Source organism: Pleurodeles waltl, chromosome 6 (genome assembly GCF_031143425.1).
Source record: "Pleurodeles waltl isolate 20211129_DDA chromosome 6, aPleWal1.hap1.20221129, whole genome shotgun sequence".
NCBI lineage: Eukaryota > Metazoa > Chordata > Amphibia > Caudata > Salamandridae > Pleurodeles > Pleurodeles waltl.
The window spans coordinates 536,909,829-536,936,540 of NC_090445.1; positions in this window are offsets into that span (position 1 = coordinate 536,909,829).

Below are 26,712 nucleotides of genomic sequence, written 5' to 3' on the forward strand. Positions count from 1 at the left end.
AGCAGATGGTGAGGCGGGGGGGCTGCTAAACTGGTCTTCAAAGGCAGAGAAGGACATTTGGAGCAACCCAAGCAACACTCCCACATCCTGCAACCCCAGACAACTAGGTGCCCCCTGATTAGAGTAGGAGAGGGCAGGGGAGGGGTGTGTTTAGGATTTTTAGCCACACCAGTGGGTGGGCTCAGCCAGATGTAACCTCCAAAAATCACTTTCAGCCATGATGGATTTTTGAGGAATGTTGCTTCCTGGGATTGATTTTTGCCACACTTCCCAGGAAGTGGTCATCACAGGGGGAAGGACCCTGACCCTGATTGGAGAACCAGGACCCCCTGTTTTTCACCCAGGAGCAAGGATACAACTGGCAGACCTGCACCCACACCTCAGTTCCCCACCACATCCCTACCAGGAAGAACTACAGAAGAAGAAGGACTGCCCTGCTGGACCCCTGGTCTGCACCTGGACCCTGCACTCTGAAGGACTGCACCAGGTGCACTCTTGGGCTTCACCACAAGAAGGACTTTGCCTGGCTTCAACTGGTTCAAGGAGGGACTCCCTGTTTGCTACCGGTGAAAAATTGCTAACCAGAGTCCACTGCACCAACTCCTGAAGAAACCAACCAGCTGACCACTGCCCAGTGGCCAAAAAGGAGTTTGCACCAGGTGCATTCTGGGAGTTGTAGTCCACACCCCCAAGGATCATCTCAGAGCTTCTGGAGCCTTGGGGTGAGCTGTGGACCCCAAAAGAACCTTAAAAGAACATCTGGGAGAAGATCCAGAAGTTTGGAGAACTTTTGAAAAAAAGCTTCATAGAGGGACCGACCCGCTGAGGCAACTCTAGCCGGCTTGCCTCAACCGCGACCCGCCTGATTTGCAGGTTTGTCCCGGTGAAGAAAATCTCCCAAAAAGAGACTAAGGCCCTCATTACAACCCTGGCAGTCGGCGGAGAAGCGGCAGTCTTACCGCCAACAGGCTGGCGGTAAACTTTTTGGAACTATGACCATGGCGGTTACCGCCATGGTCATCCGCCACTTCTCCAATCCGATGCTGGGCTGGAGACCTGGGTCTCCAGCCCGGCGGTGGTCACAACACCGCCGGCGGTATCATGACCCGACTGACCACCATGGATTTCATGGGGTTTGGAACCGCCATGAAATCCATGGCGGTGAGCACTATCAGTGCCAGGGAATTACTTCCCTGGCACTGATAGGGGTCTCCCCCACCCCCACCCCCACCCCGAGTCCTTTCTCTACACCCCCACCACCCCTGCCAACCCGAAAGGTGGCAGGACCCCCCTCCCCACCCCTATCCCCAACATTACATTACACATACACACCCGACACGCATGCCGGCACCACCAACACACATACCCGCACACACACCAACATACATGCCAACTGCCACACACACAGTCATACGCACACACCCACATTCAGACATACACGCACACATCCATACAGACATACATACAGACAGACACGCACTCATTTCCAAACACACAACACCCCTGCATGCATACACGCACTCACACACCCCTTCTACATACACACACGCACACCCCCATGCACGCACACAACACGCAACAACCCCCTTCTCCCCTCCCCTAACGGATGATCAACTTACCTGGTCCGTTGATCCTCTGGGAGGGGACGGGATACATGGGGGCTGCTCCGCCGCCACCACACCGTCAACAGAACACCGCCACGCCGAATCACAGAACGTGATTCGGTGGGCGGCGTTCTGATGACGTGGCGGTGGAAGTGGAGCAAGCTCCACTTTCCCGCCGACCGCCAGTATGGCTGCTGGTGGCTCTCCGGCCGGAAAAGGACGGAGGGCTACCAGCAGTCATAAGACGCCGAGCGGAAAACCGCCATCACTGGCAGTCTTCAGCACGGCGGTCCCTCGGCGGTCTTGTCAAAAGACCGCCGAGGTCAAAATGACCCCCTAAGTCCAAACGTAGAAAGTTGACCGGGACCTCCCAGCCAGCGTATCCGAGGAGGGCTCCAAGGACGTCGGATCAAGATCCAGGTTTGCCCCGGTCGAAGGATTTTCACCTCGAAAAAACGTAGTAAAAATCTCCACCACAGGCTCCCGCGATGCGTATCCGGAGAAGAGTTCCAGGAGGTCAGATTGGACTGGCAGGTTCGTCTCGCTGAAGAAAATCTTCAGAAAAACAACTAAGTGTGAAGGTAAACTTTTAATGAGGCCTACCGCGGGCTGTAGCCCAGCCGGGCTCCATCGCGGTCGGCCTTAAACTTTGACATTGCCCCGGTCGAGGTGCGACCAGATGACCAGATTGGCACTTTTAGTTTCTAGGCGCTAGAAAACAATAATTCTTTAAAAATTCATATCTACGGTTCACCTTATCCGATTTTATTCGTTTTTGTGTAATTTTAAAGATAAAAATATAATCTATTTTTATAAATTGGTTTTGGATTTTTAAACTGTTTCCTGTGTTTTATTTAATTACTGTTTTGTGATATTTGAATGCTTTACACTCTGTCTCCTAAGTTAAGCCTTGTCGCTTGTTGCCAAGCTACCAAGGGTTGAGCTGGGTTTAATTTACTGAGACCTAACTGGGCCTAAGTGGAGGTTATTGGCCTATTGCTAAGTGTAGGTACCTACCTGCCCTTACCAATAACCCATTTTCCAACAGTTTAGAAGTAGTTAACTTCCTTGTGCATCCAGCAGTATTCAGGCAGCAATAGAAATGTCAACATAACTCTTGTGATTAATGTTATTGATGGTGAGAGATCAGACTTTTATCTAGTGACAGTTTTGACTCCTCATAAAGTAGTGCAAATGGTTAATGTGCCTGCTGCAAAGAAGGTGTGGCACGCAGATCACCAAACTGGGTGAGTAAACTATGAGTAGTGCTTCAAAAAATGATATGTATGTCAGAGAGGGGCTATGAAGTGGTGAGGGGCACTGCTGGAGAGTGGTAGTGAGGGAATTAGTGGAGAAGGAGGTCATGAGTGACCTTGGAAAAAAAGACTGTCGCACAAGGAGCTGCCAGCGCTGTAGCCAGCCCTGTGTTCTTCACAGCTTGAGGAACATGTAAAAAAGAAGTGAAAGAAAAAAAGATCCTACAGTTTTTGAGCCCTTTACATTCATGCATAAAAAATCCTTTTGAGGGTTTTACTAGAAAAGCATTTTTGAGGGTGAGCTTCAGGTCGGGGAGCTGTCCGAAGGATTAAAACTCGACCACAACTGCAAGCTCAAGATCAACAGCAAAAACAATGAAAATCAATCTCCTATGGTCGGAGGAGGTATAAAACTCTTTTTTTTTAAATTGGGTTTTTTTTCTCCCCTCAAAATTAGTGTTTTGGAGGACTCCATGCCCCAAATATCTTGAAAAGAGGCATGCCATATTACACAGAGTTCAGGCTTTGGTTGACAAAGGAGTGGTGGTTCTGGTCCCAGAGTCTGAGAAGGTTAGGTGTTTTTAATCCATTCTCTTTCTGGTCCGGAAAGTAGATGGCAGGTTTTGACCAGTCTTGGATCTCAAAAACATGAACAAATTCCTCAAACACTTTTCCTTCAAGATTGTGACTCTTCAGATTGTGATCCCCTTGATACCAGAAGGGGATTTCCTTATTACGTTGAATCTACAAGGCGCACATTTCTGCATACCTATTTATCAGGACTCCCAAAAGGTTCTTCATTTCACAGTACAGGAGGCTCCTTGCAGTTTACAGTGCTACCTTTCAGTCTCATGTCACCCCCAAGGGTCTTCACCAAAATATTAGCTATAGTAGTGGCTAACCTACATGTGTTAGATGTTCATTTGTTTTCATATCTGGATGACTGGCTAATTGTTACTTCTTCTTTTTGTAAAGCAGAGGAACATGCAAAACTAGTGTGTTCAACCCAGCAGCGGTTTTCTTCTCAACAAGCAGACGTTGCAACTGATTCCTACGAAACAGAAGCACTTCTTAGGGGCTCAGCGACACACAGAGAGCAGGGGCCTTTCTTCCAAAACAAAGAATGCAGAACCTACCGTTTCAGATACAGCAACTTTTCCACTCCGGTTCAGCATCAGCTTGCCACAGGCTGAAAGTTCATGGTCTGTTGCCTTCATGCACAGCAGTAGTCTCATGGGCTTGCCACCATCTAAAACCATTAATTCTTCATATTCTGGCAGTCTGGTTCCCATCATCAGAGAACTAGCAGTTTCAGATTCCAGTGTCTCAGTCCATTGAACAGGATCTTCAATGGCGGTTGGTTCCCTCAAACCTATGGAAGGGAGTTCAGATGACAGAGCCCTTACCCATGGTTCTCATGACAGATACGATTCAGGGAGCAAAACTGGGGGGGAACAGGAAATCCAGGGGTGCTGGATGCCTGTGGAGAACAAGAATCTTTCCAATTGGCGAGAACTGTCTCTCTATTCATTCAAGGATATTCATTCAAGGATGCTCTTGTGAGAATGGACAAACAGGTTACAAAGTCCTATCTGAACAGATGGGGGGGCGGGGATATTCTTGCTATTAGCTAACCTGGAAAACCAGATATTTTCATTTAAGAGCCATGTACATTGCAGGTCCGGACCACTACGGGGCAGAATTTACCATCCTCAATAGATTTCCACCTCAGTCAGGAGTCATTTAAGTTGGTGACGAGCAAGTAGGGGACCCCAGTCATAGATCTTTTTGTGTCTCCAAGAAAATGCTCTTCTTCATCTCTTCTGTAAGGAAATGTTATGTTTGGGTGATAGGTGCAATGGCAGTTCCCTGGTGCTGGACCTCACATCCTTGGCCTGGTTTCCCCTAACTTTTTGCCCTATGACTTTCTGTTTTTCTGTTCTCGTTTTTGCTAGCTTTAGGACAATGGGCACTTTAACACTGCAAACTAGTGCTCCCTGCTTAAAACATGGCAACATTGGCTTGTCCACAATTGGCATAGTTAATGTACTTATAAGTCCCTAGGAAAGTGTGCCCAGGACTTGGAAATTAAATGCTACTGGTGGGCCTCCAACCACTTCAGTGGCACTTAAAACATGACTACGAACTGCCATTGCAGAGCCTTTGTGTGCAGTTGTAAACTACCATGTCGACCTGGCAAGTTAACCCTCTTGCCAGGCCCAAACCTTCCTTTTTAATACATATAAGTCACCCCTAAGGTAGACCCTGGACAGCCCCAAGTTCAGGGTGCAGTGCATTTAAAAAGTTGGACATGTACTTTTAAGTTTTAAATACTCAGATAGTGAAAAACTCTTAAATGTGTTTTTCCTCACTGCAAGGCCTATCTCTCCCATATGTTAACATTGGGGTTGCCTTATTACATTTTATAAGTGTAATTTCCAAATGGGAAGAGATGGTACCCCGAAGTTTGGTGCCTCTGGAATCACAATTTAAAATCACAACTGATGGTAAAGTCGGATTTTAAAATGTTAATTTGAAAATGCCATTTTTAGAAAGTTGGTGTTTTCGTACCTTAAAACATCTAGTGCTTTCTGCCTGTCTCTGAATAAACATCTGGGTCGATGACAGCTAGGCTGTTATGCATTCTCTCCAGACACCCACACACAAGGGAGCGTAGGTGGGACTGATGGAACATCAACTTCCTGATGTCCCATCCTGTGCAGGATGGGAGGGAGGAACTGGCACTTACACCTGAATGGGCTGTGTCCTGATCCCACACAAAAGACTGCTTACCCCTTGGAAGGGCAGGGACAATGTGACCCTCAAAGGCCTCTCTTTGAAGTCACTACCACTTCAAAGGCACATCTGGGTATAAGTACTGGACCTCAGACACCACCACTTTAGTACACTTTTAGACCGCAGGATATTCTGACAGCTAAAAGGATTGCTGTTCCACTGAAGGACTGTCATTTTGCTGGTCTCTGCTGGAATTTCCTAGAATCCTGCTCTGCTGTGCGTGTCCTGCTGTCTGCTATCCTCCATGCATGGGAGTAAGAAGGACTAGGCATCTGTACATCCCCAGAACCAGAGTGACTCCAAGGGCTTGCTGGCTTGCCTCCTGTTCTGAAGTTTCAGGGACATCAAAGACTTCACTTCATCCTGCAACAGTACCTGGACTTTGCTTGCTGCAAGTCTTGCCCAACCAAGTGGTGCCAATCCAGTCCTGGGCCCTTGGAAGAGGGTATAAAGTATTGCAACTGCAAAATCCATGCATCTCTGTCAATGAGCCTGTCGAAACCAATGCTTCACCCCTCAACACCAATGCATTTCCTCTGCAGACAAAGATATCACATCACCCGCTACGCAGCTCATTGATGACACATCACCTACATCGCTAAGGAACACCCCCTTTGCATCTTGGATTGCTTTGAACCAACACATCACCTACATCCAGCTGGATCGACACTGATGCATTGCCTCCTCTGCTCCATGCATAAGATCTGTCAACGGCACAACAAGGTACTTGCTGTCAGCTTGAATTTTCGGATATCACCAAGTTAATCGCGACCAAGTAGCCCTGGTTGGTGATTTATTCATCTAAGCACTATATTGTAGTTTTATTCTTAAAAATCCATATCTCAACTTCTACTTATTGGATTGATTTTTGTCATTTTGGTCTTGTTTTGTTCATTAATGTAAGCTCTATTTGTCTAACATAGTGTTGAATATTTGTGTGGTGGGTTTTCACTGTTTTACTGTTTGAAGTGTTGCACAAATAATGTACACCTTGCCTCCTAAATTAAGCCTGCCTGCTCTGTGCCAAGCTACGAAGGGGGGAGACCAGGTTAATTTATGGTCTGTAACTGACTTACCTTAACTAGAATTGTGGCCCCTACTAAGTCAGGGTCCATACCTCTACCCACTAGAGACCCCGTTTCTAACACTGGTGATCAGCTGGGAGGATAGGATTTGTGTTTGTGCAGTGCCTTACAGTAATTTGGTGTACACTAACCCTCCATATCTAAGATCATTTCAAATCAATTCTTCTTGATTGGCATTTCTCCCTCTACCCTTCCTAAATGTCATTTTAATTTTTTCTATTTTCCCTGATTGGCATTTTTGCTTTTTCCTAAAATCATGTCTCTGACTGGATGTTCTATATCTGCACCTGCCCCTGTAAAAATGGATTTTGAGCTGGCCACACCTGAGAGTTACACTGTGGCCGAGCTAACAGATTTCGGCAAGGGGTCTGAGCTTTCTACTATAGGAAGATGGAGCTGAAAAAGGTGCTGAGAGCCTGGATAGAAGCTTGTGGTGCAGCACCTAGAACACCACAGCATGATGATGAGGAACTGGATGATGATGAGGAGCTGGATCAGAATTCCCTGGAGAATCTGGCACTGCCTATGGGACATGGGGTCAATGTCCTGCCAGGAGTAGTGGTTCCCACCTGGGCAGGGGGCAGTGTATCATCCAGAGGCCTGTTCCCAGAGGTGCTGGAAGACAGGAGGGAAGAGAGAAAATAAAGATTGGAGCTGGCTAATCTCAAGTTGGAGAAAGAAAAAGCTTTGGAGCAGAAGAAATGGCCCTAGAGGAAGATGATATGGCCTTAGCCAGGGAAAAGCTGGTCATGGAGGAGAGAATCACTTTGGAGCATTTGTGCCTAAAGGAGGGGGCCTAAAGAAACTGGACCTAAAAGTTAGGCAAATAGAGTCCAGTGGTGGAAGCAATTCTTCAGTGTCGTCTCACAAGAAGGTCCTCATTCTAAAGGGTTTGGTGTCTGACTATGTGGTGGAAGATGGCATAGATAGATAGTTTGTGGCCTATGAAAATGGCCAACGGATGCACAAGGTCCTTGAGGAGTATTCAGGAGCTGATCTGTGGAAGCAAATCCCTAGTAAGGGGAGGGACACTTTACTTACTCAAGAAGAGAGTGACAGGATGAGGTATCCCCTCTAACCCACCATAAAGGAGGCCCTAATTTGGAAATTTGGTATAACCCCAGAGAAGTACAGACATAAGTTCAGGGACCAAACAGACCTGGGTGGATTGTGTTGATTCCTTTTGCCAGGTATCAGATGGTTAGGTGAAGGGCATCGAGGTAAAGGATTACCAAGGGCTGTATAATTTGTTTGCAAAAGAGCACTTTTTTAGTCTTTGCTGTCCAGATCTGCACCAGGGAGCTTGCCAATTAAGTGAACTGCTGGGTCAGCACCAGGGTCCACAGGAAGGTAAATGGGGGGGATAATGAAAAAGGTGGGCAGGGTCCTCACTAGAACAAGAGGAGAGCAAAAACAAAAGCAAGGAGTTCTCTAAAAGGGCCCCAAAATAGTTCTTCAGGTCAGCGCTCTCATCCCCCTACTGAGAGGAAAAAGAAATGGTTCCCTGACAGTACATCTGCAGGGAAGGCACCCAAGTGTTATGAGTATCGGCAGGAAGGACACTAAAAGGGGGATGCCAAGATTTCAAGCGGGCCCCACCAGTTGACAGTCATTTGGTTGGGCTAGTACGGTTCTTGGGGAGGAGATTGTCCCAAATAGTTTGGGGGAGAGAGCAGAGATTTCTCTAGTGTCTCTGGGTAACGGAGAGATGATGCAAAGGTCCCACATGCCTGATAGCACTAGAAAGTATAGACAGTGAGTCTCCATCAATGGGGAAAGGATGGACGCTCTGAGAGACACTGGAGCTAGTATGACAACCACCAGGTGTCACCTAGCATCCTGAGAGCAAGTAGTCTTTAATGTGGTCCACCAATACAGGAGGAGGCTGACCCTGTGGGGGATGCCCCAGAGCCTATGGGGGAATGTGGCCGAACTGAGGAACCTGCCTGAACTGTCTAACTGGGTCTTCGGCAACAGGTTGAAACCCAGACAGCTGGTGGTGCCTCTGGCAAACACCTGATTTACTGGGAGAATGGTTTAGTTTAGTTTAGTTTAGTTTAGTTTCAAGGATTTGTAGAGCGCATGGCTACTTGAAGGCCTCCCAGCGCTGAGGAAGATCATTAGGTAAGAGGAACAGACCTAAACAGGGAACAATACAGTTTTTAATTTTCTACTAAAAGAAGATTCTGTCATGTCATGACGAAGTTCCAGATCTTAGCTGCTCTACAGGCGAAGGATCTACCCCCCATCTAACTCTCTTAGCATGAAAGGAGTTATTTAAAAAAGCTGAAGAAGATCTGAGTATTCTCCGGGGGGTATAGGGAGTGATCATTCGTCTGAGGAAGACTGGACCCTTGTTTCGAAGGGCTCAGTGATTAAAACACATAGCTTTAAAAACAATGCGCTGTTCAATCGGAAGCCAATGGAGGGAAGCCAAGGCTGGAGTGGCAGATGAATGTCTTGGGGTGTCTGTGAGTAGGCAAGCTGCAGCGTTCTGCACCACCATCTCTTTAGAACATGCAAAGGAGAGCTCAGGAGCAGTACGTTCCCATAGTCGAGACGAGAAAGTATCAGAGCCAGAGTGAGAAGTCTTTTGGCTGAAAATGGAAGTAATTGAAAGATTTTCCTAAGGGTTCTTAGAAAACCGAAAGAGGTAGCTGCCAGTTTCTTAGAATGGCATTCCATTGTAAGGTGGGGGTCCAGCCAAAAGCCCAAGCTTTTTATGGAATCTTTAGGCGGAGGTAGATCTTTAGGCAAGTTCACTGCTAAGGATGGGAACCTAAATAAGGAAGGATTCCCGACAATCATAACTTCTGTTTTCCCATTGTTGAGCTTAAGCTTGCTCTCTATCATCCATCTGGCGATATCTGAGAGACAGGAAGATAAGGTAGCCTGTTCTTGGGTATTATTAGCAGAGAATGAGTAGACCAACTGAGTACCATCTGCATACGATACTAGAGATAGTCCATGTGGCTCAATAATTCTTCAACACAAACCAAAAACACAGAGGGGCAGAAAAAATATAGGGGAGATTTGGACATAAAAGTGCCCTGGTCCTGTGTATAATACTCCCATCTAACATATAAATCAAAAAGATATACACAGTTCCACTCAAGGAAATGGAATCCTATATATCCACAGTCCCTGGGAATTTAACTAATTGGAACGAAAGCCCTCACTCACCTTTCGGTGACATGCTTCATCATTGGGCTATGCTCCACGTCAGGCCGGCACTGCAATGCCTGATGGGCCCCACAGGGGGCTCTTTGCCGGCGATCTTTTGTCAAAAAAAGTGAGTATAGGCCGGTCAATGCGTAATGTATGTAGGATTGGTAAACAGAAAATAGAAAAAGATACTGCTAAAAATGACTAGAGGTAAAAAAAAAATTATTACGATGTCTAACCTGTGTCATGATTAAAAACAAATCTCGGGGGGAGAAGCAAGGTAAGGTCTTATCTCCCCTACAAATGGAAAATATCACCAACTGTCATCAAGTCTCTCAATCATAGAGTGTGGTGTGTATGGGAATGGGATTCCCTATACTAATATACCATCAAGGTCAACATGTTTCTCGCTATTTAGTCTGTACGATCTAGTGCGATTCTTCAGGACCTAATAACCTACCTAATCCTAAAGTCAAATATTACCCATAATAGGGAGATCTTCAAAGAGTCGGAACCTGGAATATAGGAAAAAGACAATTAATCATAATATGGTACGATACATTCAATGATTTGAAATGTGTGAATATAGGCAACTAAAACACACGTGACTTTCCCCCTTCGTGATGTGCAAGAAGAGGACGGTGGACACAATGAACAACACAATAAATGGCAAAAATAGCCGTTCTTACCCTCCTCATACTAGTGGATGGGCCCCATCAGGTAAGGTATCAAGCTGGCGTGGTCCAATATAATCTGCACATATATACAGGTATAAAAAGGAAGACACAGTTAAATGAAGATATCAAAATCATCAGTAATAAAAAATACTATAGGTGCAATTGTCAATAAACTACTATGTACTCTCCCCAGTATTGTCTGAGTGGAGGTACTGGTAACAAATATACCACTATCAAATGTAGTGCAAAAGCCAAGTAGTAGGTCAAGTGGTCATAACAGTAGTAAGTGAGAACACAGTGGGCAACCTGACCACAGTATCTCAACTAAAAAAAGGGTGATAATTAATTATTGTGCTACATAAATATATTGCCCATTCGTTAAGGACCAATCACCATGTTGGGTATAAACCCAGAACAGGAACACGGACCGAGTGTTATGGTCCAACATAATATCTAGCAAAGCTGTTTAGCAAATGTGCACCTGACTCGGCAGCAGCAAAAACATCAACAAAAAACAAAACACAAAAGCCGTGGCAGGGACCTTGTGGGTAGACCGTGCTTCCACATTTAGATGAGCGCACGTGTGTCCGACCCGGCAACAGTAAACACAGCAACCCAAACCGTGGCAGAGACCGTATGGGGAAACTATACTCCCACATTTACACGAGCGCGTGTATCACAGCGCTCGATATCCAAGCAAGGATCGTAGGCTCGAGTAACAAAGCGTGCGTTACAGCAAAGCGGAAAGGGGCACGCGAGCAACAACAACTTTCTTGAAGACTTCACACGGCTGGCGGCTCAACCTGCCCCGGCTTGATCCTCCCGGAAGATGTCGATCAGCTGGTGGGCGGTAACTTATAAAAGGCCAGTCAAAATAGAAACGGCTCATATTTGTCTATCGTGTATGAATAGACATAGAAAAAGGACAAAAATAACCAGGAAACAGCAGAGGTCATCTTAGGAAGGGGAGAAAAACTCGAATCTCAGAGGGATTTGAGATAAATGTAAATGAGAAGTGATCTCTTAAGTGATAGTGCAGACACAATTCAGCAAAAAAATCTATATATTAAAGGTACGGTACACAACAGTCAGCAAAAAAAGGAAAATATATTTTATGGTTGTGAGATGTAGATGTCCAGAGCCTAGAATCAAAGAAAGAATCAAAAATGTGTTGTAACATAGTGTGGAATGTCAAATTACAGTGTCATGAAATTAAATCACACTGTCTATACTAGATTAGTTGAAAATGAAGTCAGTCCAGGGAATGTCATCAGTAAGTCCAATGCTATGTGTCCTTAATCTTTAAACCCAGCGTTGTTCTTTCTCAAACAGGCGGGTAGTGACATTACTATGGTCCCTAATGGTCTCCAAAATTACCCATCCTAGGTCATTAGGAGTGTGGTGCTGTTCAATGTAATGTTTGGTCAGCTTTGTTGAAGATCGCTGGCAACGGATGGTACTGTGGTGTTCATTAATCTGAGTTTTGACCATCCTGGTGGTTATGCCTATGAACCGCAAATTGCAGGGACAAGTGATCATGTAAATACAATTTTCGTGCGACAGTTAGTATGTTTCAACAGCTGCCATTTCTTAGATTTGCCCAAATCTATTTCATGAGTGCTAGTGGTCAGTGAGCATATATTACATCCACCACAAGGGTGATGTCCATTAACCCCCAGCCATGACCTAGTTCTGGTTGAAACCGAATTTCTTTGTAGTATTGGTCTAGTGTGTACCAACAAATCTTTCAGATTTTGTGTTCTTTTAAAGGCAAACAAGGGGCGTTCCAGATGTTCACCAGCACTATTGAGGATGGACCAGTGTCTATGAATGATCTTTTTAATCTGGTTATTCAAAGGGGTGAAGGTGGTCACGCAAGTTAACCTAGACTGTCGTTCACGTGTGTTAGTAACCAATAAAGTGTCTCTAGGAATGTTTTTGGCTTGTTTCTTGGCTTGTCTGATGACAGAATAGGGATACTTGTGTTCGCTTAATTTCTGACTAAGAGAGTCTGCTTGTGCAAGAAAGTCAGTAAGCTCAGAACAATTCCGTCTAATTCTCAAGAATTGACCAAAGGGAGATTGTTTCTTAAAGATTTGGGATAATGACTGTCATAGAGTAGGAGACTATTCCTATCAGTAGGTTTATGAAACATGGAGGAGTGTAATACTCCATTTGTCAAAAGTATACGTAAGTCCAGAAAAGAAACCTCTTTGTCAGAACAATTAGCACTGAAATGGAGGTGTTTATCTAAGGTGTTGATCCAATGGATGAACACCTTGGCCTGATCTATATCGCCCTTCCAAATAACCAGAATGTCATCTATGTAGCGACTCCACAGTCTGATGTTAGAAACAAATGGTTGTGTAGGTACAAGTATATGGCGTTGCTCAAAAGTGTACATGTACAAGCAGGCTAGACTTGGTCAAAAGTGCTGCTCATAGTCGTACCTTGTATCTGGTGATAAAGATCTTCAAACTGAAAAAAAAAAATGTTTGCGCAAACCTGGCGCATTACATGATAAAACTAATGGGAGTGTTATAGGTCCAGGGTGTAGACCGAAGTATCTCTTCCACTGCTGTAAGAGTGGCTTCCTGTGGAATGTTGGTGTAGAGCGCCTCTACAAAAAGGCAAATCAACATGTCCGTAGTGCCTGTTGAGTTGATATGTTCTAATAGAACCAGAGTGTCCTTGGTATCTTTAAGAAAAGTTGGTGTCTTCTGAACAATTGGTTGAAGGAAAAAAATCACAAAACTTAGAAAGAGGCTCTAAGAGGGACCCAATCCCTGATACAATAGGGCGACCGGGTGGAGGAGTGCTCTTATGGATCTTCGGGAGACAATAGAAATAAGACGTTCTTGGGTCCTTAGTATCCAAGAATTCAGCTTCTTGTTGTGTGATCCAACCGGTTGCTTCAGCTTCAGTTGTCATTCCACGGATGGTACACTGCAAACGTGGAGAAGGATCAGTTGAGATGCGTTCATAGTGCGTATTGTCACTCAATAACCTAAGACATTCCTGTGTGTAGTACACGGTATCCAGTATTACAATCGCACCCCCTTTATCTGCAGATTTAATTGTGATATCTGGATTATGAGACAAAGAATGAATTGCTGTCTTCTCAATTTTTGACATATTTTGAAATGGATGTACAGGAGCCAGGTGTTGTACTTCACGGCGTACTGCCTTCTCAAAGGTAAGAAATAATTCTTGCCGAGGGGACATATAAATGTTAAAAAGAGTAGGGCTCAGAGAGGAGCCCTGCTGCACCCCACAACTGAGTGGCAGATGTTTAGAAAAAAAAGATTGATCTAGTACTTGAAAGGTCCTGTCCTTCAGGAAGTCAGAGAGCCACTCAAATGGGGTCCCTGAAAAGCCCATCCAAGAGATTCTCTGAAAGAGAATGGTCACCTGTACAGTTCGTTTAAGGTCCTGAGCCTGGTGCAACCCATATGTTGATAGTCCCACAGTGCTACAGGGTCCTCCTACTGGGTCTGACTCTCAATGAGCCACTGGAAGGTCATTTTGGGGCAGGACAATACATTTGACATGCTTGTCACCCACTGTTATTAGCCTCAAATGAGGAAGGCCTCAGATGTGTACTGTAGGTCCTGTCCTACCTGCCAGGTGAGTGGTAAGAGTGGTAAGAGTAGAACAAGATCTCAGCTGAGAATCTAGATACTGCTTTGAGCAAATACATGTACAGGTTCCATGGTTCCTTGGAATACATGACTGAGGCCTTCCATATGTAGGTGGAGACTACTATGGATCAACTTGTTCAGCTTGCCTCTAAGACAACAACCATATCAAGAGCCTCCACTACTTGGCTTTCATAAGTGCTTAAATAGCACAGATGCCTATGTAGGTGGCAGGAATGGAGGTGGTGGCTCTCTTGTCCCTCTGAAGATAAAAAGAAGCACAAAAAACTAATGCACAGTTATAAATGTGCTATCAGATTAGCTAAGTCCCCTTATTTCCCTTCTGAAATCAGGTTGGCCAATAATACCCCTCAAGAACGTTTTAAAGTGATTAATAATTGTTCTGTTTCCCCTGCCCAACAAGCCACTGAAAGTTCTCAGGATTTCTGTAACAAGGAAGCAGACCACTTCCAGAATAAAGTTTTGAAGATTGTTGCTTGTTTTAAGCACAGGGAACATGGTCCCCCTTCACACATTGCTGGTTAGGCTATTAACAGCTCCCCCACAGCCACTGTATGTTTTTCTCTTAGTTTCTTGTACCCAGGTGAAGCAGCCTCTTCTTTGGTTGAACTCCAGTTCTTTGGACGACCCTTTCCTTCCCCATGTCCTGCAGTTAGCCTCAGATCAGATCTCCTGTGTTCATGAAAAGGTCTATAATCGTATTCTTTTAACAGGAATTTTCCCCCAATGCTGGAAAGAGGCGATTGTGGTCCCCTTTAAAAAAAAGCTTGCCGGAGACCCTTACGACATGCATAAGCTCTGTCCTATATCTCTCCTTCCTATACCATCTAAGATATTAGAAAAATATTTGAATCAAGAGTTGGTAGCATTCTTAGAGAATCAGGATCTTCTGGGTCCTTCGCAGAATGGGTTCCCGAAGGGTCATAGTGCAGAATCGGCTTTGCTGGCTGCCACTGATACCATTTGTCATTAGGTTGACAAAGGAGGTTCCACCATTCTGGTCCTGCTGAATCTTTCAGTGGCGCTCAATACGGTTTCCCCCTCCCGGCTAGTACAAAGATTGAGCCAGGTTGGGTTGAGGGGCACTGCCCTGGCCCTGTCTCACCGGGCCAGAGGTTGATATTGTGGTGAATAATGACAGCTCGGGTAAGAACTGACACACAACTCCGTTCATAGTGTAAAAAGTTGCTTTATTTTCTCTCTGTTATCCTCTATCCAGTGTGCTTGCTCATTCAATTCTTGCTATAGTTTATTGGGGTGTTACATCATAGCCCTTCTTCCAACATCAAATCAGTCTTCTCTCTTGTTTCCTTTTTCTCCCTTAAGTTGCTGCTCTTCCATCCTCCATGACCGTCCTCCGTGGACTGTGGACCTGTGACAGCCACGTTCCTCTTGGAGCCTGACTTTTCAGATTTCACCCTGTCTAGCGCAACCAGATTGTCCTGGTTGGCACTTTATGCATTTGAGCACTATATTGCACTTTATTCTTTAAAAGTCAGATCTCTATTTCTACTTATTGGATTTTTGTATTTTTAGTCTTGTTTTGTTAATTAAATCAAGCTCTATTTTTCCAACATGATGTTTATTATTTGTGTGTGGTGTGTGTTGTCAATGTTTTACTGTTTGAAGTGAAGTTCACAAATAATTTACACATTGCCTCCTAAGTTAAACCTGCCTGCCTGTTCTATGCCAAGCAACCAGAGGTGGGCACAGTTTAATTTATTGCATGTAACTGACTTTCCCTCACTAGGATTTTGGTCTATACTTTGGCAGGGTGCATTCAGCTGAGCCCCAAATTCTAACACCTGGCACAAGGATCTATTGTATGCTTTCCCTCCGAATCCCCTCCTCCCAAAGGTGCTTCAGATGATTCAGAGGGAGAGTTTTTCAGTTATATTAATTGCTCCATTTTGGAAAGCAGACCACAGTTTCCTATTATGTCCCAGATATCAATGGACTCTTGTCTACTGCTGACTCTTCAGTCCTTACCTCTTCAGCCTCCAGTGTTGACAGTCAAGCAGTTGAGTCAGTTAAATCTGATAGCCTGAAGACTGAGAGGTCTCTCCTGAAACTTTTAGTTTGTTTAATGAAGGTCACCTGTGATATTCCATCTTCTAAAAAAAGATTTGACTTTAAAATATTTTGCAAAATATTAGGTCAGCTTCCCCAATTATTGGTGCAGTCAGTTTGGTTATGATCCAATCTCTAATGATCCTTTCAACATTCTAGGTTTTTTGAGGGATGGGGTTTCGAGATGCTTAGCATCCTTAACAACTCAATCAGCCTCAATTTCCTCTTGTGAAAGTTCTTCTGGAGGATTGCAGCAGATAGTTAATTTAGTCAAGAACCTCCTTAAGTCTTTTAGACTGAAGAGACCTAGGGTGTCCAAACCTCTTTATGGGATTTGTCATTTGTTCTCCAAGGTGACTCAAACAACCTTTTAAACCATTGAAACAAGCTCATATATTTTAGGTTTCTGCTAAGGTAGCTTTCTAGTTGATCATAAACTCCTGAAGAGGTTAGGGGAGCTATCATCTTTCCTGGTTTCTTCTCCTTATGAGAAGTGTTTTCCTTACAGGATAGTTCTTTTTCCAGACCCCAAATTCAGGCAGAAGATACAAACTCATTTTCGTTCTTTTCAGGAGATTGTCCTTCCAGTTTTTAAGGATTCCAATAATATTTCCTCTTATTTGTATGTCAAGAGGGCTATGCTGATCTATTTGAAGAGAATAGGAGACTTTCAGAAATCTCAGTCTCTCTTTGTTTCATATAGATCAGCAAATAAGGGAAGGAAGGCAGCTATAGTCAGTAGATGAGTCAAACAGTGATTTTCCAGGCCTACACTTCCGTGGATTAATACCTTGTGTAAGGTGTACCAGATAGATTGACTTGGGCGGGGGTCGGTGGTGGGTCTGTAGTAGAGCTATCCAGAGCTGTAACTTGGGCAAATTCTCACACTTCCCATTCAAATACGTTGCTGTTGTTTTTGAACCATGATGTTAATTTTGGTCCTTCTCTGATTAAACCAGCAAAGTAATTGTTGACTATAATTATTAAATTTTACGAGCAGCATAAATTATGTAAATCTAATATTTTAGTTTGCTAATTCTTTACGAGATGACTATGGCGAGGTCAAGACGTTGGGTAATCATGTGGAGCATATCTCCATGAAGATATTCCACTCCTCCTGATTCATAATCAGACTCTTAGTGTTTTACTAATACATTAAAAAGGGAGGAAAGTGGCAAATTGTATATTCTACATGGATTTGTTTTTCCCATTGCAAAATAGCTCAAGAACTTTGTTGTAATTTTTGTTCTAATAACGGCTTAAAATGGCACTTGATGAACATCTGTGAGGTGGCTAAAGAAACAGAAAAGGATATTTGATGCCAATAACACTGTCTATGACGCACGTGGTTGGCATCCGTGAAGTGGTTCTAGGAACTTAAAAGGGTGGTCTTGCACTAAACTATAAATCAATCATTCAAACAATAATATGTAGAGTGCGATGCTGTCACCCCTGGGGGTATCTGGGCTCTGGGGTGCGATGTCTCTGTCGAAGAGCCAGTTGTTGAGTCTCTTCCTGAAGTCCAGAAGTGAGGGTGCAGTTCGGAGGAGGAGTGGTAGGTTGTTCCAGGCCTTGCTGCGATGTGGGAGAGGGAGAGGCCACTGATACGGCAGCAATGGACTCTTGGTCTGTGTGCGAGGGCCAGAGAGGAGGAGTGCAGGTGTCTGGCAGGTTGATGGAAGTGTAGTCTGTGGCCGATATAGGCCAGTCCTTGATCATGAAAGCGTTTTTGGTGTGGGTGAGGAGCGCGAAATGGCATCTCTTCTGGACTGGAAGCTAGTGGAGGTTTCTGAGGTGTGGGTGATGTGGGCATGCTTGAGGAGTCCAGGATGAGTCTGGCTATGTGTTCTGTATGGTCTGGAATCTTTTTAGGAGTTGGGAGGAGAGTAGCGAGTGTTACCGTAGTCGGGCGACTGGTGATGAGGGCCTGGACGGGTTTCTTGGTGTTAGGTGGGATCCATGTGAAGATTCTGCTGAGCATGCAGAGGGTGTGGAAGCAGGAAGAGGTGACTGCATTGATATGCTTCTTCATGGTCCCAATTTTAGTGGAAAGCAAAGTTCTGAAACATTAAGTCAGTGCTAATTATGCCAGATGGTTTGTGAGGCCGATTTAATACCCATCTTCTAATGATGAACACAGTACAGAATTAAGTTTTTTTTTCTGAAATAAGGATCTGCACTAGGTTCTAATCCACACACGTCTTCTATTTATACAATCTTTACAGGCTGAAGCAGTAGCTGGACGCAAATATGCAGCATGGCTACTGGGCACAATTGTTATGATGTATAAACCTGCATGCAACCTTCTGCGGCATTTTGATTGGAGGATGATAGAAGTTACTGGAACACCTGCTAGTTCATCAATGCATGGAAAAATAAAGTACATAAAAATATTAATCCGCTTGAGACAGCCACGTGGCATAAACAGATAAAGATTTCCCGGCTGGCATGAGAGGGATGTGCACACAGGTATTCTGGTATACTATTTACCCAGTGTGAATCACCATGCAAGTGCTAACCTGTCCCTTTACCACCGAGGTTCAATGGGTTGCTAGAGTAAAGGGAGCACAACAACTTTTGTTTTACTTCGCTCCCTATTATGCTTTTAAGAAAGAACGTACTGTACTCCTGACATAAGCAAAGACCTCACGTGATTAAGGAAAACGAATCCAGACTAAAAAAATCACAGACTCTGAGTTACGTTCTCTTTTCAAAACAAACGAGAAATCCTTTCTGGACACCTTGTGAACCCTTGGCTTCCCCCCAGCTGCCATTGTTTCTATTCCTGGCTAGCTGTGAGTCACAACACCGCAGCAGCCAGCTTCGCAGCCCATGTGAGGCTCCCTTGTGTCGCTGACATGCAATTGTGCCTCATTTCGGGAACCCTTGCGCAATTAGTTCAGCATACGAAGCATGGCTACCGAGTGGCAAATTAAGATAATTGACGGTTTTCTGATGTAAATTGGATGTAATTAGACAATTAGGAGCACTGGAGCCGTTCTCATGAAACTTTTTCCCAGGTACTTTTTAAGAGGCTTCCTTTTGTTAAGAATCTAAACAATATAGAAGATTTGAGGCCGTAGAATAAAGCACTCGCCGCGCTGATTCTAAATACAGATACACCTCTTACATGATTTGTTGTCATAAACTAGTGCCACGATTTCACAGATCACCTCAAATCATTTTCATCAGTGAGCCCAATGCAAAAAAACACTCAGGGGCATATTTATACTCCGTTTGCGCCGAATTTGCGTCGTTTTTTTCGACGCAAATTCGACGCAAAACTAACTCCATATTTATACTTTGGCGTTAGACGCGTCTAGCGCCAAAGTTCATGGAGTTAGCGTAATTTTTTTGCGTGAACACCTTCCTTGCGTTAATGATATGCAAGGTAGGCGTTCCCGTCTTAAAAAATTACTCCGATGCATATGCGTCGGATTTATACTCCCGGGCAAAAATGACGCCCGGGAGTGTGTGGGTCTAAAAAAACGGCATTAGCGCCGGATTTTAGCGCCTGGGTCAGGGCAGGCGTTAAGGGACCTGTGGGCTCAGAATGAGCCCAGAGGTGCCCTCACCTGCCCCCAGGGACACCCCCTGCCACCCTTGCCCACCCCAGGAGGACACCCAAGGATGGAGGGACCCACCCCAGGGACATTAAGGTAAGTCCAGGTAAGTTTTTTTTTTTTGTTGTGGCATAGGGGGGCCTGATTTGTGCCCCCCTACATGCCACTATGCCCAATGACCATGCCCAGGGGACATAAGTCCCCTGGGCATGGCCATTGGGCAAGGGGGCATGACTCCTGTCTTTGCTAAGACAGGAGTCATTTCAATGGGGGATGGGCGTCGTAAAAAAATGGCGCAAATCGGGTTGTGGCGATTTTTTTGCCTCAGCCTGACTTGCACCATTTGTGGACGCCCATACGCCGTTTTCCCCCTACGCCGGCGCTGCCTGGTGTACGTCGTTTTTTTTAACGCACACCAGACAGCGCCGCCGGCTAACGCCGGCTAACGTCATTCAATAAATACGGCGCCCGCATGGCGCTTCAGAATGGTGTTAGCCGGCGCTAATTTTTTTGACGCAAAACTGCGTTGGCGCAGTTTTGCGTCAAAAAGTATAAATATGGGCCTCAATGAATTCATGTAGACCATTGGCAGGCTCCTTGCATAAAAGTAACAAATTAACAATGAAGTCAGATAGCACTAATAGTGGGGAACGGGGAGGCGGGGTTAGAGAATGGGGATGTGGCACTACGGTGGGAGCAGCCCACCTGAGAATTAGGGAACCAGGTTCTAGTCTCGGCGTCAGCTCAACATCCTTTGATTCTAGGCAAATCATTTCATCTCTCCAGTCTAAAAGAAGCAAAGGTGTCCTTGGGTAAAGTAACCGGTGCTCACGTGAAGCTCTCCATCCCACCTCTAAAGTAAGTCCATATGCATGTGGAAACCGGTTTACCCTACGAATCGAAATTTTCAAGCTGTGTGGTCAAAACAAATCTTTAGTGTTTTCTACAGATCAATAATGGTGCGGTGTTAACGTGCCAAGTAATTACCATACACCGTACCGGTTTTCACACATAATTTGTAATAATGACCATGTAGGTCTAATGGTACTTTGTGTTTCTGCAAACACCTTGGTGGTGGCCATCTTGGTTTGGTGCATACCTAAAAGCAAGAGGAGAACATAAGCCTTGCCATCACTCTTTTCTGCTGCAAGGTTGCTTTTGCGTCTTAGAGAACTTCAGTCACCTGGTGGATTAGTTCCTGGTCTCCCTCTAGAAACATTGTTGCTTCAAGAGACGCCCTCTAGCAACTCGGAGGTCAAAGTTTGTTCAATCGGATCTTGTCAGGTAGTGCAGATCGTTTGGTGATCGGCATCTTCTGCTCTTTGAGCCCAGTGAATTCTCAAGAAGTTGAAAAGATACTAAAACTTGAACAATGTATATTGAGGCTTTATTCAAACTCTTTCATGCGGAACGCTTTAAGTATCTTTGGGCTGATGCAACCTAGGGTCTGAGGAACATGTCTGGAGGCTAGGAAGTGATGAGTGGAAGCGTTGTGGGAGGTAGTGGGATTCTGAACTGTGAGCCTGGAATTCATCATGTTAATGGAACAGCATGGGGGTGTCCTTGGAGGCTCTAAACTGCTCACTAGGAGCTCTGAATCCGGAACGAAAAGCGTGGAGGCAGACTGAAAGCAGCCAGCTTGACACTGCAGAAAGGAGCCAGCTTGACACTGCTTACAGGGGCTCATCGCGTACAAGGAATTGCCCAGCAGCAGCATGAGAGTAAGTGTTGGGAGCAAGAAAGGCGCAGCCTGGCCGCAGCTCAAGGGGAGGTCCGGGGGACTCTGAACTCAAGAGCCGTGGGCTACAATTCATGGATGGGCTGCAATACAAGGAGCTACAAGAGAGAGACTACTTTCTATTACCATCACCGATTCAAACCAAAGCATATACATCCGCTAAAGGACAACGGCTGTCCCAAAATTGTGAAGGACAACCCACCAAGCCACTGCCTGAAAGGGCTCACTCAACCAAGACAACGGATGAAAGGGAATGATCTAAACATTGGCAACAGATGCGCTGGAAGTAGGGGTACAGCAGGTGCTCCAGTGCCCCTTCAATTCTCTTACCAATTTTCTAAAAAGAAAACTATTATCTTTTCGACAAGGGACCATGAGCAGTGCATTTATTTGCCATTCTCTGCAGCAATGTATTCGAATTTAATGTGTGTAGGAGCTGAAACCCTGCCTATGAGCAGCTAAATTCGTTCCATGAAGTAAGTAGCTACAAATCAAGGGTGCAGCACATGTAAAAAAACTAAATGGTTTTTGGAACATTTAATTTGATCTGTAAAAAGTACTCATTAAAACTGCGCATATCTTTCATTGACAATCTTAGGTTAACTATAATAACAGTAAGAATGCCCCAATTCTCTTTCTGCGCTGGTAATCATCTTAAATGGAAATTGAAGGGCCAACACACATATTTCTGTTCATCAGTAGTAACGTTGTGATCTTCGGAGAAAAATAGTGTGCATTTATTCATGATTTGAAGTAAAATCCTCTATACTCAAGCTTAGCTATCAGTTCTGATTCTGTTTATATTAATAATCATTTAGGCGTCCTTAAACATCTCTCAAATACTATTCAAGTTATTTTTATCTCGTATTGTATATTTTAAACTTACATTTCAAAATGGAAAAATACCTCCAGGCCTAATAAGATAAAGAAAGCACTACCTATCTTAGTATGACTGCCAGGTGAATGTGTGTTAGTTACTATTTCATGTTAATTGTGGATTTCACAGAAGGCTGATGTCATGTCCACACAGTGTTTCTCTTCTCTTTGAAAAAAAAAGATGATATGATTGCAAGAGAATTTCTTGAACTATTAGTTCCTTCCCCAATTCCACTTGGTCATTTGGTAAAACTCGGGCTTGTTTCAGTTCCAGGAAAAAAGAAAAAAGAACAGATAATGGACGTAATGCTGAGCAAATCAAACGTTTATCCCCAATCACAGATCTTGTTTTAATCCATCTTTTTTCACTCACCATGCCACTCCAATTTGGACCCAGCAATATGCAATGCAGTCTTGACCCTGCTCTCCATGGGAACATTCCAGCTCAAACTGACAGACTAGATCCTCCCTGGACTGGAAACAAGCATCCTGGGACTGGTTTTAGGGTATCATCCCCCATCAGTCAGGCTAGCTTGAATTCAGTGGCACAGTGAGCACGAGACACATGTCTAGACATACCCTTCCCAGTTAGGGTGACAAAAACAAAAAGAACAGATGATGGACGGATTGGTGAGCAATTCAAACACTCACCTCCAGTCACAGATCTGGATTTAATCCATCGTTTTTGTGCTCTCCGTGCCACCCAAATCGGAACCCAGCCAGTCAGTGCCAGGAATTGCATGGACTAGCTAGAGATCAGGGAAAACTAGCAATGATCTTTCAACAGAAGCCATTCTGGTCCTTCTTTATACCTAATCACCTACATTTGCTTCTTGTACACATTGCAAAACCCACAATCATTCCTGTCTAAGCAGTAAGGGCCAGTTATATGTACCCTTTAACAATCTTCTTAGTAATCAATAAATATCTTACTGAATTAAATACAGAAGTAGGGTCTGTTAGAGAGGAGAATCTGCCTATTCAACAGGAGTTGGTCTCATCCGGAATTAGGAGTGAGGTTCTCTTGTACGTTCCTGGAGGCTTGGCCTATGCCCACCCCTTAGCCCTACAGGAACCTGGTATCCATTAGTGCTTACTACCAGGAACTCTCTCTGCCAGTCACCTTTGACTCTTCCAGAATTGTGAACACAGTTACCAAAATTATATGAGCCAATGGCAATAGCTCTTTTTTGGTTAATAAAATGTTTTTTTCCTGATAAATGATCCAGTGTAATTTTTCTCCTTATGTACTTGATCAAGAATGTTGCATCCTGGATAATCCCAATGGCATTGTTTCACATCCTGAATAATCCCAATGACATTATTTCACAGGCATTAACTCAGACACAGAATTGGGAAGATCTAACAGAACAGAAAAGGAACCACGTGAAAATGCTCCTACACGAGGCAATGAAGAGGGAATCTGTAATCTGAGGGCCAACCTGGCACCAGCGGGACTCCTGTTCAGTAATGAACCAAGGATCTTCCTGGAGGACCAGCAATTTAGAAATAACTACTCACCAACTGCATGGAGCTGCCCCTGGGGTTGGCTGCTTCTTTTTATCAACACAGCTAACCACTTCTCAGTGCCAATGCTGGTTAACATAGAAGCGGGCGAGGACTCCCTTATCACCCAAGCAAAGATAACCATCTTCAAGAAGAAACATGACAGGAGAAATACGGACATTACAGGCTATAAAGCTTTTCTGATGCAGAGCAAGATCAATATGCTTCAGAAAGACATCAAAAAGTTCCCCCACTAACAAGTCTACCCTGCATTAAGGAGAACTAAAAAACAAGACATGGACTCACGAAAAACTCAGAAAGAGAACTCCTGGTCATCGAGTTTAGACTCAGGAGAATGGTTCAGAGATAGTTTAAACAACAGTTCCAGAGGTAAATGAAGGCCACAGAGAGGAAGGTTTTTTTTAACCATTTTTTTCAACTCCCACCCCAAAAAATTTACTAATGGCAGGGTCCATCTGCCCCACCACCACCTTGCTGTCCCCCACCACATGTACCTTTTTTTCAGCATGACCATCCTTTTTTGGGAGGAGCGGATGGAGAGGAAGATGCAGGATGCAGAGAGAAAAAATATTCCAGTGGGACACTCCCAGACAGAAAGGCATGCAAATACTGAGCAAGGCAAGAGAACTTCAACTGGGCCCGAGCAGTCTGTAGATATGTTAGTGAACCAAACAGACGAGACCCTTACAAACAAACAAATCACAGTTTTAAATAAGAGCCTAGGTTTTGTGCCCACAACACATGGATAAATATAGACTTACATGTGAACTAGCTGGATTCTTCAGGAAGATCAGGGTCAAGATTCTCTTTCAGAGCAACCATTCACTTGACACCAACGAGAGACATACCAATCTATGCAGAAAATCTCATTTCAATCCTCTTCCAACATCTATACCTCCAGAGGTCTTTACTTTTGAGGAAGCTGTGATCAAAGATGTTGAAATACTGAATCCTGGGTGAAAGAGTTATCAGAATCTGTTAAATAAGGAGAGACAAGCCCTATCTTCCCACAGAAAAAAACACACTTGGTCATAAAACCAGCCGCATAGGGAGAAGCAATTGTGATCCAACATGAGGAAGATTATAAAGAATGCTGTCTAACCTTACGTGATGAGAGGAACTACAAGGTTGGGAAAGTGGTTGTGAAAGTGGATCCCACCAACCGTCTGCAGGATACAATTAAGTCCCTGGTGAAAGAAGCACAAGAGAAAGAGTGGATCACTCATAAGGAGTCTGAGTTTCTTGCGACTACAAAGATACCATAATTTTACACTAGCCCTAAAATACACAAGGGAAGACAGACACCGCCTGACAGACCCATTGTTTCAGGCATGGGATACATTTTAGAACCTTTGTCTCAATTCACAGACTGGGTCCTGCAACCGTTGGTTAAGAAGACTAGGGGGGTCATTACAACATTGGGGGTAAAAGCCGCTTACCGCCGTGCAGAAGACCGCCAACACACCGCCGCGGCCACGGAATTCCGCCACGGTCATTATGACCCACAGCTCGGAATCTGCCAAAATCCAGACACTCACACAAGTCCGCCACACCAAAGGTCAGTGATAAACTGACGATAACAAAACCTCCACCATCACGCCAACAGGAATACGCCCACACTATCACGACCCACGAATCCACACGGCGGTCTTTCAACCGCGGTATTCCATTGGCGGTACACACCGCCGCGCTCAAAATACACACACATTTACAAAACACTACCACATTGGACAATTACAAATACACACACCTGATACACATACACACACCACTCCCACACATCCAATACAATATAAAACACACACCCACAAACCCTTACAACCACAATTGCGACTGAGGGCCAGAGAGAGACACCACCATCTACAAACTAGCATCCACAGGCACTCAACACCATCACTCACACAACATCCACACACCTCACACAACACACCTCTAAATACCACCCCAGACATCACAACACACACCACCCCACACATCACCCACATTACCCCATGGCACCGCAAAGACACCCCAGGTTCTCTGAGGAGGAGCTCAGGGTCATGGTGGAGGAAATCATCCGGGTAGAGCCACAGCTATTCGGATCACAGGTGCAGCACACCACCATATCTAGGAAGATGGAGCTATGGCGAAGAATCGTGGACAGGGTCAACGCAGTGGGACAGCACCCAAGAACTAGGGATGACATCAGGAAGAGGTGGAATGACCTACGGGGGAAGGTGTGTTCCGTGGTCTCAAGACACCACATCGCGGTTCAGAGGACTGGCGGCGGACCCCCACCTCCTCCCTCACAACTAACAACATGGGAGGAGCAGGTCTTGGCTATACTGCATCCCGAGGGCCTTGCAGGAGTAGCTGGGGGAATGGACTCTGGTAAGTCACTCTTCACTACTTTCACCCCCCTACCTGCATGCCATCACATACCCCCACCTTCGCCCTCACCCCCATCACTCCAACTCCTCACAGATGTCCCAATATCACAAACCACACATCCCAAACCCAAGCCCTGCATGTAACAACAAAGCATGAACACCCATCACCAATGCATGGCCACTACACATACCAATACACCCTCCCTAAACCATTATCACACAAGGTCCTACACAGGAATGCAAGCACTGGAGTACAGGGTCACCCACCCACTGCACACCATGGCACACCCAGATGCAATAACCATGCCTTTTTACCCCTGCAGGACC